General features: G+C 43.7%; 1 non-coding gene across 1 annotated transcript; it reads left to right on the top strand.

Annotated features, from left to right (window-relative positions):
- Positions 1-11,929: 11,929 nt before the first annotated feature.
- On the top strand, positions 11,930-12,121 carry LOC132208506 (U2 spliceosomal RNA). The gene has a single exon (XR_009444619.1). It is a non-coding gene; the product is annotated as a U2 spliceosomal RNA (small nuclear RNA).
- The last annotated feature ends 276 nt before the right edge of the window (positions 12,122-12,397 follow it).

Raw genomic sequence — 12,397 nt, 5'->3', positions numbered from 1 at the left:
TGTTGCTGAATAAAGAGACCTTTAGTGCACACACATAGTTCCTTGAATGTGGAGTAGCATGTGAGACAGGGTAGGGAAGGACACATTTGTCATGACTGCCCTAATCAGTCAGAGCATTGGGTATAGGGGTTGGGATGGCATGTTGCTCCTGTACAGGACATTGATGAGGCCACTTTAAGAATACTGTGCACATATCGGTTGGCTCTGCTAAAGGAAGGATATTGTTAACCTTGAGAGGCACAGAAAAAACAGATTTACAAGGATGTTCAAGGACAGGAGGGTTTGAACTGTCAGGAGAGGCTGAACAGTTTGAAGTGTTTTCCCCTGGAGTGCTGGAGGCTGAAGGGTGACATGACAGATGTTTATAAGATCATGAGGGACATGAATAGTCTGAATAACCAAGGTCTGTTTCCCAGGAGAGGGGAGGCCAAAATTAAAGTGCTAAGGTTGAATATGAGAGGGGAACGACCTAGAAGGGAACTTAGGGCAAAGTTTTCACGCAGAGAGAGATGTGTGATCAGAAAGTGCTGTCAGAAGTGGTGAAGGTGTGTGCAATTACACAGCTAAAAAAGTATCTGGATTGGTACATGAATAGGAAAAGTTGAGGGGGATATGGACCAAATATTTGCAAATGGGAATAGATCAGATTACATATCAAGTCAGTGGGGGAAAATAATCAGTTTCTGCGTTGTGTGACTTTCTGATTCCATCAGGTGGACGAGAAGAAATTCTAAAAGGGCATTTGGAGTGGGAAATCTCTTCCCCAGAGGTCTGTGGTGCCTTTCTGTTGACATTTATTCAGAGATACGTTAATGAAATAGTTGACAGATGTTAAACAAAACATGATTTATTTAAACACTGTAGTCAAAGTAGAACCAAAAAAGAGGAACTTAGAATAACCTCGCTCTGGTGGATAACCTAATAGTATAATAGCTACAGCAAATATTACTAATTAGCTGTTCCAGCATAGTAACAGCCCATAAACAGACACTTTGGTAAGAAATAAAATTCATTCACAGGTTCTCACATGCAGTTCTCCAATTCAGGATGAGGAACCAATCATCCAAAGAAAATTCTGCAGCCAGGAGACATTCACTGAAGCTTCCAACTCCATTGAGACACCAGTAGCTTCTGATGCAACTGAAAAGCAAAACTCAGAAATTCTGATCCGTGCGAGCTCGTCACACTCATTCAGGCTGCATTAAAACAAAAACCCAAAGCCTCTCAAGACTGTTTACTCAATGGTCTTAACTAGACAGCTTTGTGCCTCTCGTTCAATCCTTCTCTTAAAAGAAACCAAAATAAAATAATCTCTCACAGTTACAGCAATGTCACATGAGTTCACACATCCAACTGTTCCTTAGGAACCCAGGGTGGATCAATTCAGCATTTGGCCCTGCTCTACAGCCCCTTGAGCCCCTACATATTGAAAGGAAAAGGCCATTGAGACCCTACAGTCACTTACATGAAAACAGACTGAGATAACATGACAAGCAAATGGAGCTAGGCTGTACAGATAGTCTGCTTCACGCTGTTCAACGTGCCTCCATTGTTCATGGTACACATGCAGTACTTTAATGCAGCTTTACAGTTGTGTGGTGGGAAGCCTAATGCTTTGTGCAAAATCACAAGTGGCATCCTCTGAAAAGACATGCTTGCGTTCTCTATGGAGATCAGAATCTGGTTGGTCTGGGTAATGTCACAAAGAGGGTATTATGGCTGCTGTCAGGATTGTGAACAACATGGCGTTCAGTGTAGGGTCACAGATTAATGTGGGGAGAGTTCATTCAGAGCCTGCGCTTCTCTCTGAATCACTGTGGGGCTCTATGTCATTTTACATGTAAAATCCACATGTATTTACATGGGTCACGTATGGGATTTCTCACCCTATCAATTTCTTTTGTGGATATAAGAGTTCATCACCAACTTTGTAATTTTAATGCAGTAATCTCTGATTCTCTCACAGCACAACATATTAAACACTCACTTTCTTCACTCGCTCCTCATGGTACCATCATCTCAGGGATTAGACTGGTGATGACCATTTGTACCGTGTCTGTGGCAAGGAGTTCTTTCATTACAAAAGAGATCAAGCCTGTGCACAGTGCCCATAAATACTCTTTCATCAAGGCTGTACATGTGCAGACATATGGTTCTATTCATGTACATGAATCATCTTACAATGAAGGACAACATACCATTTACTTCCCTCATGACTGATACCCCTGCATGTACTAATTTTGGTGACCTATGATCAAGGACATACAGGCCCTTTCGTGACCACAACACATCCCAACCTCACATCATCTAATCATTACAAAATGAGATGTATGCTGTTGCTGGCCACATTCAAATTGTTTGTATGCCTTTTAAATTACTGTGGTCCAAACACTGATTCATGTGATACCCTAAATGTAGCAGCATTCAGCCTGGAAAAGGGCTCCATTCTCTGTAATGTCTCAACTAAACAATTCTCAATCCATGTAGTATATTCCACCTTACCTCTCAACTCTAATTTTATTCACTCACCTCTGTGCAACCATATCAAAATTATTCTGTAAATTCAAATACACCACTCCCACTGGTTCTCATGTGTGGATGCTTCAACTGTTATATACATATTACTCAGTCGTACATGCACTGGGCAAAGGATCACAACACACAGGAATTGCCAAAACAAATAGGAAAGTACATCAACTTCAGTCGATAATCTAGTTTTCTCTATTTTTACATCTCATCACCCATATTCTCTCTCTCTCTTTCTCTCTATCTCATACATACATGACATAAATAAAGTTAATGAATACTCCAATCTTTCTCCATGTTTTATCTCTCAAAGCTCCCTCTTTCAGTTTAAATGTATTGTTTGCATTTGGATGTGACATGATGACAATTGAGTAATGAAACTAAAAAAACCATCATGAGGAAGGAACTGGCTAGAGTTAATAGGAATAGAATCTTAGGGAAGATGGTGGACTAGCAATGGAAGACATTTCCGGGGATAATTTGGACACACATCTGAAATTTTTGGATGTTTCAATTAACATAAACTGCACAGGTTTACCAAATATAACTTCCATTTCCTGAATCTAAGTTGACTCTGCCAAGTCATATCATGATTTCCCAAGTGTCTAGTTTTTAAAGCCCTCAAAAAAGGTTCCATATTTTCCTCATAACAGATACCAAGTTGTCCAAAATGTATTTTTATTTTGATTTCCCTCTCAGTCCAGTTTTTTTTATGTGCGTTACAACAGTTACTTCCAACTGGCAATTCCAGAATCTGAAGAATTTTGAATGGTAATCAATAATTCTTTCTCGTAGTTACAAGTTTCAAATGACATTTGGACAAGTTCATGAACAGGAAACAGTTGGAGAGATATGGGCCAAGCCCAGGCAGATGGGACTAGGATAGTTTGGGATTATGTTTGACATGGACTGGTTGGGCTGAAGAGCTGTCTGACCCTGTAACTCCTTCACAAGCTTTTTCCCCACCTCCATGTATTCTCTGGGACATACCAGAGCAAAGTACCAAACTTCAGTTCAATTAGTTTTGAGCAATTCCTCTTTATTAATTCTAATCTCCCACAGTTTCTCATTTTCACAGTCACTGTCCTGTAGAATTTCTGAAAGATTTCCTATATCTTATTCTGTGGAAACAGAATTAATGTATTCACTCAGCAGTGGGTCAGTGGGGGTTGGGGTGAAGAGAGATGGCCTCTGTCAACAAGTGAACACATCAGAGCACTGCACTTAGGAGATGATGGACATGGCACCACTGCTACTTGGAAAGTTCTAGAATCTAAACAGTTCAAGGAAACTGTCATTTGATGGCCATCGACGGGTTATGCTGAAACCACTGACACAAAGCTGTGACCAGCTCATTTTAGAATCAAACTGGCTCCACACTTTACAACTGGCACAGGTCGAGGTAGAGATAAGAATAAGTACACAATCAAAATTTTAGTAACTGCAAGTGTGGCCAGAAGAGAAATGTGACTGGAAAGGAGCAGATTATGATTTAATCATAAACAGCACTGAGGCAGAAGTGAAGACTGGGAATATTATTGGTGATAAAGGGAATACTGTGATATAAATCAGCCAGGACAAAATGGGCCAATGGTGGTTATGAACACTTTTATTCTTCCTCGGGGGTTTGTAAGTGAAAGTGAAAAAAACCCTCGAATAAGAATTGAGTTTGTAATTGAAAGTGAATACAATAGTTTCCTTCTTTGCCAAATACAGAGCTTAGAAATTGAGTCGCTGGTTACAAAGGCTTACAGAATAAATGAATGGGCAGAGATATAGAGACTTACCGGGAACACTAACAATAGCGAGGATGGGATAGTAACCAGCTTGAATAACCATCAGTACAGCTTCTATCCACAATGTTAATGGCCCCCAATTGATAGAAAGATCGTAAAGGCAAGAGGATAAACCCCTGTCCATTGTTGGAACATTCCAATCTATTCCTCTCAGATGCTGGCACATTATTGTCACATTCCCGGCTGTGGTTCTGAGATTCTGAGATTCTGATCCATAATTTGGAACATCCCAATCTGCTGGTCACAGATTCTGATCTCTCCACATCTCTAGAGCTGCTGATCCCAATTGTGTTGATTATGCCACAGCCACAGATACTGTGGGATAACGCATTGGGAGAAACCCCTTATTAATAGAAGAGGGAAACCCTCCAGTGACACAGTTAGTATCCATGGAGACTGGCATTAATTCGAGTCACTGAACAAACAGCTCCCGTTAACCCCTTCCACTCTGACACTTTTAATGTAACAACAATACCTGGTTTGGGTGACATTGCCTACTGTTGGACTCAATGCCCATCTCCAATTCATCTCACAATGATAGAGACAGAGGAGAAAGTTGATACTTTCTCTGCACAGGCTCGATGATTCTGCTGTGTTATCCACATGTGATGACGTATGTAACCATTTTCCTGAGAGCCAAATGAGAGGTTGGTATTTCACCGAAGTCTCCTCCACCACAACAACTGCCAATCTAAACACATCTCTGGCCACAACAACCTGGAGAAAGACAGGAAATGTGGGTTTTGCTGAACTTTCCTCTCACTGCCCTAATAAAGCAACATTTTATCTTTAACACAATATTTTCAATAATTTGCTCCTAAAGTTGCAAACATTTTTTTTGCAGTTTATACAGCCTTTCCTGACCAAATTTTTTCGCCTGAGCCCAAAAGTAAACATTACATTTCCAATAGCTTTGCTTATTGGGAGGAAAGGGTCAGAGACAATATCTATGTGATTGATAAAGAAACAGTAAGGAAGAGGGGACAGTGGCTGTGCAGTCTGGACAGGATGAACTTGATATCGCCCAGTAGGCAATTTTTTCTTCTAAGACGGAATAAAATAAAATGCAGAGAAAGAGACAGAATAAATTTGGCTGAAGGAATGGCGACTGACAAGGTGAACAAAACATGATAGGTTGCAACGGAACGGAGGAGAAATGATTTTATATACACTGTTTAATCAGCGTATGTGTGGAGACATATAAGATTGTTCACATATGCTCAACACATTCAGGGTTATTAATGAAGATATGATGAACACAATATGGCACAGACGATGTGACCTTGTCTTGTTTGTGTCTTGTTAACATTGCATTCAGTTGAGGGAACCCATCTTCCCCATTCATAACTTTATTTACTCCCATTGTACATCTGCTTCTCTTTCAACACAATTAAAAGCCGATTTGTATTTTGCACCGCACCCCAACACCCTCTGTTTTCTGTTAGCCCTCCTCCACCTCTCGTAAGGTATTAAAAAGGCCATTTCCCGAACCTGTTCAGTTCTGAAGAAGGGTCTTGCTGGACTTAAAGCCTTTACCCTGTTTCTCCGTCTCCACAGATGCATCTCGACCTGCTGAATTTCTCCAGAAATGAATCAGCACTGACTGAATTTTCAGCAAAACAAAGAACCGTGCATGCTGGAAATCTGAAAAATGAAAAATTGCCGCAGAAACTGGAAGCTTTGAAAAGGCATCACTGGGTCCAACAGCTTAACTTTGCTTTCACTCTACAGACGCTGCCAGACCTGCTGAGTTTCTTCAGCAAATTGTGTTTTTGAATAAATCCCAAAAACGTGTGTCAAAGTTGCTCAAACACCCTGTCCAACATGGATCACCAAACACTGAGAATTGAGTGACAGTGCAAGGTGAAAAAATTACTTGGTTCTGAAACTACATAACTCTAGCCCCACTGACAGTACAGAGCTCTTAATCATGGTAAGGGAGAGGAACATTCACTTTAAAAACCTTCCTACAGTGTGGAAACAAGCCCGCCAGCCTAACAAATCCACACCGACCCTCACAGCATGCCATCCAGACCCAGCCCCCTATTACTCACCTAATCCACACAATGGGCACTTTAGCATGGGCAATTCACCGAGCCTGCACAGCTTAGGTCTGTGGGTGGAAAGTGGACCACCTGGAGGAAGCCCACACAAACACGGGAGAACATGCAAACTCCACACAGTCATCTGAGGGTAGAATTGAGCCGACATCACAGGGGCTGTGAGGCAGCAGTGTTAACCACTGAGCCACTGTGCCACCCAAAGATGTTCCTACTGGAAAGGAAAAGGTTCAGATGAATATGTTAAAGGGTTTTGAGCAATGTGCCAAGTTGGAGATGTGACACCATGGAGAGACTGTCAGTAGAATGAGAATATTAAAATGTAAGTGTTACCACATCAGAAAATAGAGTAGGTCACTGCGTACAAGGGCAATGGGGACTCAGTCTGAACTGGGCAACATTACATTGCACTTATTGCAGCTCAAAACTGGGCATCCATGTCGTGATGGAAACCACAGCAGCAGCAGCAGAAGCAGAATTGTATTCCACCAGAATCTGTGACCCTTTGTCCCGGATAATCCTTCAGTCTATGATTCCCATGAAGCTGATCAATGGTTCAGTGACGAGTGCAGGCAAACGTGCCGGGGTCAGAACCATGCGTACCTGAAACTGATGCCAACCCATTATAGCTACTGCAATCAACTGCTTGCATTACAAACAGCAGAACTAACGCATTACAGACAGGGTGGAAGGATTGCAACTATCCTGCTACAACCAGTCATGAATGGTGATGGGGGCAGCAGGAACTGCTGATGCTGAAGGCTGAGATAACAAGCTGTGGAGTTGGATGAACACAGCAGGCCAGGCAGCATCAGAGGAGCAGGAAAGCTGATGTTTCAGGTCTGGACCCTTCTTCAGAAAAGAAGTAGGGTAACAGAGCTCTGAAATAGAGAGAGGGGGAGGCAGTGATAGAAGGTAGATAGTGGAGCAGATAGGTGGAGAGAGGGTGGACATGTCAAGGAGTTGGGGATAAAGCCAGTAAAGGTGAGGTAGCTAGGGAGATTTGACGGGGGTTGGTCAGTGAGGAGGGAGGGGCGAGTAGTGGGAGGGAAGACGGACAGGTCGAGGAGGCAGGAATGAGACGAGTAGAGGTGAGGTTAGTGTAGGTGGGAAGCAGGCGTGGGGGTTGGCCAGTGAGGGGGTAGTGTAGGTGCTCCACAAAGCAGTCTCCAAGCGTCCGAGATAACACGGTGTGAAGCTGGATGAACACAGCAGGCCAAGCAGATTCAGGGGAGCAGGAAATTTTGACGTTTCAGATCGGGACCCTTATTCAAAAATGGGTGAGAGGAAGGGGATTCTGAAATAAATAGGGAGACAGGGAGGCGGATAGAAGATGGATAAAGGAGAAGATAGGGTGAAAGGAGACAGACAGGTCAAAGAGTTGGGGTTCAAACCAGTGAAGGTGACTGTAGGTGTGGAGCTAAGGGGAGATAGGTCAGTCCAGGGAGGATGGATAGGTCGGGAGGGTGTTGCGTGAGGATAGTGGATAGGGGATGGGGGTGGGGCTTGAGATGGGAGGAATGGTTAGGGAGGCAGGGACTAGCTGGGCTGGTTTTGGCATGTGGTCGAGGGAAGGGAGATTTTGAAGCTTGTGAAATCCACATTGATACCCTTGGGCTGCAGGGTTCCCAAGCGAAATATGAGATGCTGTTCCTGCATCTTTCGGGTGGCATCATTGTGGCAATGCAGGAGGCCCAGGATGGACATGCCATCCGAGGACTGTGGGGGGGGGTGGAAATTGAAATGGTTCGCAACTGGGAGGTGTAGTTGTTTGTTGCGAACAGACGATAGGTGTTCCACAAAGCGGTCCCCAAGACTCCGTATAGTTTCCTCAATGTAGAGGAGGCCACAACGGGAACAGCGGATACAGTGTATAACATTGACAGATGTGCAGGTGAACATCTGTTTGATGTGAAAAGTCTTCCTCGGGCCTGGGATGGGGGTGAAGGGGGAGATATAGGGGCAGGCATGGCACTTGCTTCAGTTGCAGGGAAACATGCCCGGGGTGGTGGGGCTGGAGGGGAGTGTGGAGTGGACAAGGGAGTCACAGAGAGAGTGGTCCTTCCGGAAAGCAGATAAGGGTAGGAACGGAAAAATGTCTTTGGTGGTGGGGTCGGATTGCAGATGGCAGACATGTCAGACGAAGATGCGTTGGATTTGGAGGTTGGTCATGTGGTATGTAAGGACAATGGGTATTCAATTTTGGTTATTATTGCGAATAGGGGGTGTGAGGGTTGAGTTGCGGGAAATGTGGGAGACATGGTCGAGGGTATTTTTGATCACTGTGGAGGGGAAGTTGCGGTTTTTGCAAAAAGAGGACATCTGGGATGTTTGGGAGTATCATAGACCGAGACATCTTTGTCAAAGATCATCAGTCTCCTTCGCTTTGTGCAGAACATCTTCAGTTTCACCAACCTGACCTTACAATTAATATCCCTTAGTTCCTGAATCATTCTGATCAATCTCCTTTCAATCACTCCACAGACCCTCACATCCTTTGTGCACACCACCTGTTTGTGCAGACCAGAATGCTCTGTGTTCAAGTGGGTGATGTTATCACACGCGGGCAATTGCTCAGTGACATCAGCCTGAATCCTGGGCATTTCATGAACTGTGGGTTTCCTCTGATTCCAGTGGTTCTGATATCTTTTGAGCTGCAGACTCCAGCATTTGATTTTAAAGTTGAAGACAATGAAATTATTTCATTGTTTTCAACCAGTAATGTACACATTTTGTAGCAGAGATAATAGGAACTGCAGATGCTGGAGAATCCGAGATAACAAAGTGTGGAGCTGGATGAACACAGCAGGCGAAGCAACATCTTAGGAGCACAAAAGCTGACGTTTCGGGCTTAGACCCTTCATCAGAAAAGCGGAATGGGGAGAGGGTTCTGATATAAATAGGGAGTGAGGGAGAGGCGGATCAAAGATGGATTGAGGAGAAGATAGCTGGAGAGGCAAAGGTGGCAGAAAAACTGCTCAATGTCCTAACGTGACTGCCATTCGTGGATGTGTGGGTAAATGAGGACAAAGGTGAGCCCCTTACTGAGGACTAACCGTTTGACCTCAGTCAGTGGGAGGTCTGGGGGATGGTGAAAATTCAGCAGGGCTCAGCGTGGTTGTCTCCTCTGGGGCTGCTGGCTGTGGAGGCTCTGGGCTGTTTGGCCTGCTGTATTCATCCAGCTCCACATTTTGTTATCTCATGTACACATTTTGCTTCACATACTGTTCCCAGTCATCTGACTCTGGTGTTGGTGTGATGTAAATCATGTCCCACTAACATGAGGATTTTGCAGAGGTGACAAAGAAGGTTAGTGAAGACAGAGAGGGTAAACATTGTTTGGATGCACTTCGGAAAGGTGTTTGAAAAGGTTCCTCATGGTAGACTGGTTAGATCACATGGAATCCAGTGGAAGCTAGTGGTTTGGATCCAAGACTGGCTTGAAGGCAGGAGGCACAGAGTGATGGCGGAGTATTATATTTCGGACTGGAGACCTGTGACCTGTGGTGTGTCACAAGAATCAGTGCTGGGACACTGCTTAGCCATAACTTTATATAAATGATTTAGATGGAAGCACAGGAGGGATGGTTGGTAAGTTTGCTGATGGCCCCAAAATTCATGTTGTTGGGGACAGTGAAGAATGTTATCTCAGAGTACAACGGGACCTTGATCAAATGGGCCTATGAGTGACAGATAGAGTTCAGATAAATGTGATGTGATGCGATTTGGTAAGGCAAACTAGGGCAGGACTTACAAGTTAATGGTCAGGCCTTGGGGAGTATCACCAAACAGAGACATTGGGGTGCAGATGCAAAATTCCTTGAAAGCGGAGCCACAGTTAGACAGGGTGGTGAAGAAGGCATTTGGCATGCTTGCTTTTCTTGATCAATGTAATGAGTATCGGAGTTTGGACGTTATAATGCAGGTGTACAGAACATTGCCACTTTTCGAATACTGCATTCAGTTACAATATCCCCGCTACAGGAAAATTGTTTAACTGAAAGGTTTCAGAAAAAAAAAACATTTACAAGAGTGGTGCTTGGATTGAATAGTTTGAGCGACAGGAAGAGGTGGCTGAATAGGCCGGAGCTGGTTCCCTGTAACGTCATAGGCTGAAGCGTGACCTTACAGAGGTTTATAAAATCATGAGGGGCTTGGATGGGGTGAATTGTCAATATCTTTTTCTCAAGGAAAGGAATCCAAACCTGAGAGCATGGTTTAAGTTGAGAGGCGAAAGGTTTAAAAGGGACCTGAGGGACAGTTTTACATGTAGAGAATGCTGCATGTATGGAGGAGGTGATACAATCCCAGCTTTTAAACAGCATCAGGATTGGGAAATGAATAGGAAGGGGACAGAGGGATATGGGCCAAATGTTGGCAAATGGGACTAAAATAACTTAGGATATCTGGTTCGAATAGACAAGTTGCAGCAAAAAGTCTGTTTCCATCCTTTATATCTCTACAGCTCTTGGATCTTAAATTGCAATTCGAAATTACCAGATTGTAATTGGAATGTTTGGAGTCGAAGCCAAACCATTTGTGACTTTTCAATGTACTGAACTTAATATCCAGCATCACGCTGCTCATTTCCATGAAGGGCGGGGAGTGACGTTAGGGATGTTGGAGTGGTTTGGGGGACCAGAGTTCATATATTCCAGGTCAGATGGATTAGTCTAAGAAATTCTGTTTGTAACTGTGACCCAGTACTTCCTGACAGGGATATTACTTGATCAGAATTAGAATTTGTTTCAAGTATTTGATTTGATTTGGGAAGAGGCAGGCATTTTTATGCATTGCCAACAGTCCAGTTTGCTTATTGCACAGAATAGAACGGCACAAAAATCAGACCCTTTTAGCAACTGCAGGCACATTGACACTGCAGGCAGTTACGCATTCAAAAGAAACACGGGGTGGGATGGATTTGGAGGGCAGGGGATAGTGATTCGCCTTTTTTTTGTAACAAAGAGTCACATTTATCAAGGGAGGTGGACCCACTATCTTCAGCGAGTGGTTCCTGCCGGCTGTGCACTGCCTGAGAGGGCGCTGGAAACAGAATTATTCATGGCCCTCAGGAGAGAGTTGAATGATGAGATTTACAGGGCATCGGGAGGGACTGGTGAAGTTACCCGTACAGACAGCTGATGCAGAGAGTGACAGGCTGAAGCACCTTCCTCTGTGCTGGGACATTCTCTGAGTGTGCGGTTCTCTGCCGATTGTTGCTGCAATCTCAATGACCGCTGCTCGTCATGGAGCTGGTTGATGAGGCTTGTTGGTGACGTCAGCTCTGCCCTACCTCATCTGATTGGTACATTTTCGATGATCTACATTCACTACGAAGATGTTTTCTAGAAAAGTGATGAAAAAGCACTGGTGCAAACTGACTTCTTTGCTCTGGTTAAGAAGCCCAGGAGTTTGGGAACAACAGTAAAAACTGTCAGCAGTGATTTACAAGTCTTTGCACACAGTCAGGCTGGTGGAAAATAGGATCAAGTGTTGATTATACCAAGTGTTCACAGTTGGTGGCTATCTCATGTGTGGAAACATGGCCTTGGTTTTCGTGGTTTTGGTGTGAAGACAAGACCACAGAAAAAGCATTTGTCCCTATCAGCTTTAATATCTGATATGTCCTTTGCCTAAGGACCCTATATTAAACTGATTTTTGGAGCAGGGAGTTGGAATACGAGCTTTCTCCATGCATTATTGTGGTATTGCAGTGTTCCCAGGAATGATGAAGTCTTATTAAACCAATTTTAAAAGCATACTGATCAAAACTTGAAAAATTCTAGGTCTAAACACCTTGTCATCTCAGATTCGCCAGCATTTGAAGTTCCTGCTATCCTTGAAGAACTATATGCTGGGATATGCTCAATGCTCTGGAACCATAATCATGGAATTCCTAGAGTGTGGAAACAGGCCCTTCAGCCCAACAAGTCCACACCAAACCTCACAGCATACCAGCCAGATCTATAACCCTCCTAATGTACCCCTCCCTCAATACAACAGGCAATTTAGCAC

This window comes from Stegostoma tigrinum, unplaced genomic scaffold, assembly GCF_030684315.1.
Source record: "Stegostoma tigrinum isolate sSteTig4 unplaced genomic scaffold, sSteTig4.hap1 scaffold_436, whole genome shotgun sequence".
NCBI classification, from domain to species: Eukaryota; Metazoa; Chordata; class Chondrichthyes; order Orectolobiformes; family Stegostomatidae; genus Stegostoma; species Stegostoma tigrinum.
This window is presented reverse-complemented; position numbering and strand designations above follow the sequence as displayed.